Source organism: Ceratotherium simum, chromosome 15 (assembly GCF_057802395.1).
Source record: "Ceratotherium simum simum isolate JZ-2026a chromosome 15, ASM5780239v1, whole genome shotgun sequence".
NCBI lineage: Eukaryota > Metazoa > Chordata > Mammalia > Perissodactyla > Rhinocerotidae > Ceratotherium > Ceratotherium simum.
Genome location: NC_141914.1, coordinates 36363878 through 36371591, shown reverse-complemented (window position 1 = coordinate 36371591; position 7714 = coordinate 36363878). Strand labels below are relative to the sequence as shown.

Genomic DNA, 7714 nt, shown 5'->3' with positions numbered 1-7714 from the left:
GCATCTGCCAGCGTCTGTGTCAGCACGCCCACACCAGGCCACAACAATGGCTGCCGCTGATGTTCCAGTCCCTGGAGAGGTCTCACCTCTCACCAAGATGCACTCAGAGCCTATCAGATGAGTCTCTTTTCACCAAAGGACTGTGCACCTTTCTTTCTGGTGATTTTAGGTTGCTTTCCCAGATGGGTGAATTTGTGGGCCCTTTAAGAGCCAGCTTTAATTTCTTTGTGAACCAGCTTTTCTGCCGGTATTCCCCAATGTCATTAGTAGAGAGCAAAGTCAGATATTATGCCACTTGTCTTGATTGTGCTGGGTCCAAAAAATGCCTATAGCGGGCATGCTCCCCGGCTCAGGGTCCCGCTCCTCCAGGGAAGGCTGCATACCTTTGGGCTGCTCCTGGGCGGCTGTGAAGCACTGCGGCTTGTGAAGGTGGCATTTTTTTCTCTCCATAAGGGAATTTCTGCCTCTTCCACCTCAATTAGGATTGTCGTTTGTTGCAGGGGTTCCTCTTATGCAGTTTTCAGTTCTCTCTCAGGGTAATTTTTCCACCAGTAGTTGTAAATTGGCTGTGTCTGAGGGAGGAGTTGAGTTCAGAGTCTGCCTATGCACCATCTTGACTTCGCTCTGAATTTCTTAATTCTTAATGTCTTATCTTGGCATTCAAATCCTTTCACAATGGAGTTTCAATCCACCTTTCCTCCCCTCATGCATGCAGTAAATGGTTTGTTTCAGGACTATTTATATAGTGCAAAAATTGAAAACAACCTTAACGTCTAGCTGCAGGAGACTGGTTGAATAATTTACGATGCACTCATATTGGTAATAGCCAGCACTTACTTGGTGCTTACCACGCCATATATTGTTCTAAGCACTTTTCATGTAATTAACTCGTTTAATCTTTAGAACCACTTTGTGAGGTAGGTACTACTATCCTCATTTTACAGGTAAGGAAACAGAGCAGAGAGGTTAATTAATTTGTCTAAGGTCACACAGCTAAGAGGTAGCAGAGTCAGGATTCAAACTCAGGCAGCCTAACTCCAGAGTCCATATGCTCAGCTGCTAAACTAAATTGTCTCTCGTATGGCTGACAAATGGTGCAATAAACCACTAATCACTAATAACTAAGAATGTTTGCCTTGCATCTAATCCAGGCTGAAGTGAATGAATAAATTTATTGTTAAATATATATAGGAAAAGCTTATGATATACTCTAAATGGGGAAGAAAAGCAGGATATCATTTATTTACATTAAGATCTCAACTATGGAAAGTTGCAGAAAAATGTACAGGAAATAATTTGAAGAAAGTAGGCCAAAAGGATCATTCTGCTGGTGGCTGATGGGATGAGAAATTTTCCCCCTTGTTTCTTTTTTTTAATTTTTTTATTTATTTTTTATTTTTTGTTTATTGCAGTAACATTGGTTTATAACGTGTGAATTTCAGGTGTACATCATTATATTTCTATTTCTGCATAGATTACATCATGTTCACCACCCAAATACTGATTACAACCCATCACCACACACATGTGCCGAATTATCCCTTTCGCCCTCCTCCCTCCCTCCTTCCCCTCTGGTAACCACCAATCCAATCTCTGTCTCTATGTGTTTGTTTATTGTTGTTATTATCTGCTACTTAATGAAGGAAATCATACGGTATTTGACCTTCTCCCTTGACTTATTTCACTTTGCATAATACCCTCAATGTCCATCCATGTTGTCACAAATGGCTGGATTTCATCGTTTCTTATGGCTGAGTAGTATTCCATTGCGTATATATACCACAGCTTCTTTATCCATTCGTCCCTTGATGGGCACTTAGGTTGCTTCCAAGTCTTGGCTATTGTGAATAACGCTGCAATGAACCCCTTGCTTCTTTATATTTGTCTGACTTTTCTAAATTTCCTAACTTTCTATAAAATCAGGAAAAAAACTATTAAAGATAGATTTTTGAAAACACGAGACTGTACAGAGACAGGTTTGGGACAAATCACCAACAGGCATCAAATACCAATTTTTACCCCCCAAACATTTGTTAATTTCAAAGACATTTCACTGACCCACACGCTTTCTTGCGCAAAGCCTGACCCTTACTGCTGGTTATTCTGACAGTCATCCTCAGGTCACAGGAGGCAGCTTCCTCTTTGGTTCTGAGAGAAGTCCCGTGATAGAAGCCAATTTCCTGAATCTTTTTGAGAAAATTCGTTACAAGGGTCTTTGATTTCTTTGTATTGCCCCTGTGTTTCTTGCCATTGCGGGTGCGTCTGGTCTCTTGGGCATCGCTTACGCGTCCTGCTCCCGGGCAGGGCAGCAGTTTTGGCAGCTGCAGTCTGGGAAATATCACTGACAGTGTGATGGCTTGTCCGGTCTTTTGCAGCCCTGGGTCCAGACACTGTATGAAGGAAGGAGGCCTGGGTTTCAAGGCACAGCTCAACACTCACTAATGGCCATTAAGCAACTCATTTTACCTCTGAGCCTCGGTGTTCTCATCTGTCAATGGGGATGATGAAGAGCCGTACCTACCTCATGGGTCATTGCGAGTCTGAAGAGGGCTCAGGTAGGATAAGTTATGTGCAAGCCATTTGTAAACGTGGCAATTGTCTGTCTTTATTTTCTGTAGCTTCCCATTTTCTTTCTCACATCTTTTTGACATACTGACAGAGGCTAATTAAAATTAAAATTAATTAACATTAAAATTAAGGGAGACATTTAGAGGAAAGGACCTGGGACGGGGGAGGGAGCTGGTGGAGCATCTTGGGAGGGTGAGGGATGTTGAGGAGGGAGGTGTAGAAATGTGACACAGTGCCTGTTAGGAGCAGAACTCTGGTGACAGGGCTGTTGTAAGCAGGTATCTAGGAAGCCTTGTCTTTGGACGTTTGGTGTAACACCATCTTGTCTCCTTGAGAAACTTTCTGTAAGCACCTCTCTCACTTTTTAATGTTCTTTTTAATGTTTAAGATTTGTAGTCATCCTCTTGCTCCCCATGCATTAATCTCATGCTAAGATGGGCCTTAAGGCAAAAACAGGATGAGTAGCTCAAGATGACTTAGTATACTAGAGTTCTAGAATAATGCCCCCCCCAAGTGAGGATTAAACGAGAACATTCACATAGGCTGCCTTGCACACAGTAGATGTCCAGTACATGGCAATTATTATTATTATGAACCAGGAGATATTTTGCTAAAACATAGTGATTTGAGAATGGAGACTTGGTTTCTCTTCATATCTCCTAGGACAGGGCTGACACTGAAGTTGATCAATCAACTTCAACTGAAGTGCAGTCCCACCACACACATGCCTACACAGTATGTCCATTCTCTGACCTATCTTGATCATACCATGCCCATACTCTACTCTGAGGTCTTGGAGCCACCAAGCCACTGCTTGCTGTGCTAGGGGCTGTGTGGCCAGCCATTTCCCTTGTCTTGTTTCTGGGGTCTTCCCACAAGACCCATCTCTAGTGTCCAGTCTCCGCCCTCTAGTGTTTTTCTCTGTTGCCCTTACTCCAGGCTGTACTGGCCCATCTGTGCAGGGGCAGCAGGAGCAGTCCTGGGTGCTTAAATCAGACATGCTGTTACTCCATTTCTACTTTCTGACTTGGGTTCTATAGACTTAGCTGTGTATAGGTATCCTTATCCTTGAAGCTGGCAGCGCTGAGGCCCAAGGTAGGGGGCACAGACAGACCACAGAGCAGTTCCTTTAACCCTGAGCCTCGCCTTACATTGGACAACAGGTGCTGACAGTGTGCAGAGAAGACCTGTGAGGGCTCGTTAAGGGTCTTGATAAGCATCTATAGCGGGATGAGGAAGAAGGGTTTGGGAGACATTTTCAACTGCTTGTGCCTCCTTTTGTCTCCACAAGACTTTGTAATAACAACACCTCCAATTCGAGAGTGCTATGACAATATTGTTTGTGAGTGGATTGTTGTAAATATTATAAAGTAGGGCATTATTTGTATTAGTTGGTAAACTGCGTAAAATGACGGCCAAGAAAGGAATTACCTAAAATGTTATTCATGGGCAAAGGCTGAGGTCGTGGAGGGCGGGAGGTGAGATGGTGTTCAGAAGGAAAGTAGGTATCTGGACTTCGAAGGAGAACAACCTGTCAAGGCAGGGGCCTAGAGAGTGAGGAAGCCTCATAAATAGGTTGGGGAGGACAGGACTGTCCCCCACCTAATGATCCAGCCTCCTATCTCCCACTTATAGGTCAGAAGGCCCCAACTGGTGAGACAGCAACTTTGAGGGAGCGGCCTCCAACAGGAATAACTCCACAGCTGAAAACTTGCCAGGGGCACCCTTACTTTCCCACTAATCTGCCTCAGAGCCCCAGGAACTTCTTGGGCTTATCATGTCATCTGTGGTCATCTCAGTCCTGCAAGCCAAGAATCCAGAACTAGCCTTTTCCCTTGTTTTCTCCATAATTTGACTAGCGTTCTTCTGGTAAAGGGAACTGCGGAGTGGGGACTGGACCGCCTTCTAAAAAAGCCTCTCCTCTGTTGCTTGTTTTTGGTTCTTAAGTAGTGTTGACACAAAAGTGATGCCGAGGAAGGAGACGATTGAGTCTTTCAATGAATGTGGAAGAGGGTTCTAATGCTGGCTTTTCCATTTCCTAGGTGACTTCAATTTCCTCATCCACAGAGTGGGGTTAAGGCCACTGCCTATCTTATGACCAGGAGAGACAATATAATAAGCAACGTGCTTTTGCTAGCTATTATTTGGATGCCTTTTTTCATTCTCCCTGTCCTTGCCACAGCTGCTATTATATCTCCACCGGTGGCAGCTTCCAAGCTGGTCTCTGCACTCTGTGCTTGCTGTCTCTGCTGCTGCCATCCATTTCCCAGTAAGCTGCCAGAGAAATCAGTGTAAAACACAAAGATGCATGCCATGCCCCTGCACCAAAATCTTTTAATAGTTTCCAATTTACTCAGAATAAAGTCTAAAATCTTCAAGGTAGCATCCTCTCAGAAACAGTCTTATGAGTTTGTCTGCTTCCACTCATTCACCCCTATGCTTTACTGTCATGAGCCCCTTCTAAACGCCAGACACTAAGCTAAGTGCTTCACAGAGATCATTTCACATAATCCTGAAAACGTTATCTTTCATATCCGTTTTACAGAAGAGGAAAGGGAGGCTCAGAGAGGTTGAGGAATTCACACAAGAGTGCACAGCTAGTTGGTCACAGAGATTTGAATTCACTGTGTTTGGCACCCTCTCCAACTGGACTTCTTTGTACTGAGTGATAATGCATTCTCAGTAGCTGGGAAGGGCCAGCAGGAAGCATCCAGGATGTGGGGAGGGAGGAAGCAGTGCTTGGAAGAAGGGTGTTGGGGATGAGATGAGGAAGCCATCTTCCCTTTCCCTGGTTGGCGGTAGGGAGTGGCCACCTCCATTTGGAGAGAGAGTTCTGGACTTGGGCTTTATGCCCTCGCAGTGTGCACCCGACCTCGTGTTCCGGGAGGATCCAGACTACCTTCCATTCTCCTGGTCACCTCTCCCCTGCCTCAGCCCCTTTCCTCCAAGAACACAGCCTGGCGCCAAGTGGACGCTCAATAGACTTACCAGAGACGATCATTGCCCTTGGTAGAAGCATCCTCTCTACGGGGGGTCTAGAGTGATGGCTTAAGGCCACTTCCGGCCCTCCTGTGGAGTGGTTTTCTGTCTTAGGGAAGCAGCGGCGGGGCCACCAGGGATGGTCAGCATGCGGCTGTGACGCCTGCTCAACAAGCAGTTTTGTCACCTTTCGCTACAGCCCCTGACCAGCCCCAGTGCAAGGAAAGAAACCTGTTCCCTTCATCACGCCACCTGAGGCCTCCTGCCCCAGCCTGCAGACAGCTGGGGTGGAAGTCTCCGTGTGCAGGGGTTCGCTGACACTCCCTCCCTTCTGTGGCTGCCCTTTGAGAGCACCTTGTACTGTCACGTCCGAGGTTGGGAGGTTCTTGCCAAACCCAGTGATGTTGTTTCACATTCTACACAAGAAGAATTTGAAGCTTCAGAGAGATTAAGTGACTTGCTCAGGGTCACGCAGTCAGTAGCAGAGCCGGGATTTATATCTCCCGCTTGTTAGGACGAAAAGTCCAAGAGTGCCGGATTCAAGCCTCCAGGACCTGCCGGCTGGGGAGTAGGGCCGGCATTTGGGGATTCTTGCCCCGCCCCGTTGCTCCTCCCTCTTGTTCCTCAGTCAGCCATCCTTGGGGGGAAGCAGAGTCCCAGCATCACGCGGGGCTCTAACCAGGCACCCTTAATTCAGAGGCCAGCTCGCTAGCGATCTCCAGAGGGCCAGGCTGGTTTGGGGCGCGGTGTGGCCGGTGACCTACCCCGTCTTACCGACTATTTGCATAACGGACTATTCGCTTCCCCCGCCCCTCCGCCGCGCTCTTCTTCCCTCCTTCCCCCATCCCCTCCACTCCTCATCCCCTGTCCCCCGCTCCTCCCCAGCAGACCCCTCCTCCCGGGACTCCCGCGTGGGGCTCCCAGCTCCTGGGTTCTCCGGAGTCCGGAGGCACCTGGAGGAGGGGAGTCCTGGGCAAGGCCAGGCTGGGGAAGACGCCGGGGACACTGGCCGGCGCTAACAAAGGGAGCCTGCTGCCGGCCGGCTCGGGCGCGGAGCTGGTGGAGCAGCCGCAGCCTTGGCGGCCGAGAACGCAGTGAGTGAGTAGGGTGCGGTGGGCGGCGGCGCAGCCCGGGCCCCGCCGGAGGAGTGATGCGGCGGGGCGCAGGAGGGGAGCAGGAGGGGAGCGGAGAGGCGGGGCCCGCGGCGCGCCTAGGGCGCAGGGAGTCAGTGTCCAGCGCCGCCTCAGCCGCCTTCGCTGCGCGGGCTGGCCACTATTTGGCTGCAGATGTCTGTGTATTTGTCCCGGCAGAGGGGCCGCCCTGGCTTCTTCCGAGCTCCGCGAGCCTGAGGACCCACAACAAACCCACGTGCCCTTGGCCCTCCAGGAACCTCGCTTTCTCCGTGGCACCGTCAGTAGAGGGGGGGGAGATTGCAGAGTCCTGGTTCCTTCAGATCCCGCCTTCTGGATTTACAAACCAGGAAACTGAGGCCCGCGGCGGGGGTGGGGGCACAGGCACCATAACAAACGCACGTGCGCCCTGCCCTGGGAACTGGGCTCACCGCAAGCCCTTAGTAGCCGCCCTGCGGAACCGGGCCATTGTCTCAGCCTCGGGGGAGGGAGCGGCGCGGGGGGCGCCACTTGCTGGAGGAGGACGACGGAGACATTTAAAAGATACCACTTGGGCATCAAACCAAGCTGCCAGAGACTTGAAAAGGGAGAAGCGAAACAAGAAAGCAGCTACAAAAAGATTACTCCACGCCGAGTCTGTCCCCGGCTGTGGTGCATTCCTTGATGTGATCTGGACCACCCCTCACTTCCACCTCACGGAGGTTTCTTAGAGACAGGGGTTGCATTAAGGGTCTATGGGTCCCCCTCCAAAAAAAGACCGTGCGTAGCGCACCATTGTTCCTGCACTCCGGCGCCTGCCTCTATTGGGAGATCGCGAGCGCCTCCCCAGCCTGCGGAAAGAACAGTCCCACTTCAACGGCGCGGTCTTGGGTTTGGCTTACTCTTCGCCTTGTATGTAGGTCCATGCGCCTAGGCAGCCCGGGTGTCATTGGCTCCTTTTCGCTTATTATGTATTTTTACAAGCAAGGCCAGCCGAGGCCTCTTGCTGTGGGTGGGGACGCTATTATTTTCAGTTCTATCAGAGTTTCTTTGAGAGA

General features: G+C 49.4%; 1 protein-coding gene across 9 annotated transcripts in view; it reads left to right on the top strand.

Annotated features, from left to right (window-relative positions):
* Nucleotides 1-6214: 6214 nt before the first annotated feature.
* ST6GAL1 (ST6 beta-galactoside alpha-2,6-sialyltransferase 1) overlaps nucleotides 6215-7714 on the top strand; it is a 123549-nt gene continuing 122049 nt past the window's right edge. For 8 of the 9 annotated variants that reach the window (XM_087439884.1, XM_004424593.3, XM_087439877.1 and 5 more), the window contains exon 1: nucleotides 6215-6645. The gene's annotated coding sequence lies outside the window, so the exon portion shown is untranslated. The remainder of the gene's footprint in view (nucleotides 6646-7714) is intronic. The other variant, XM_087439874.1, reaches the window with a different exon arrangement.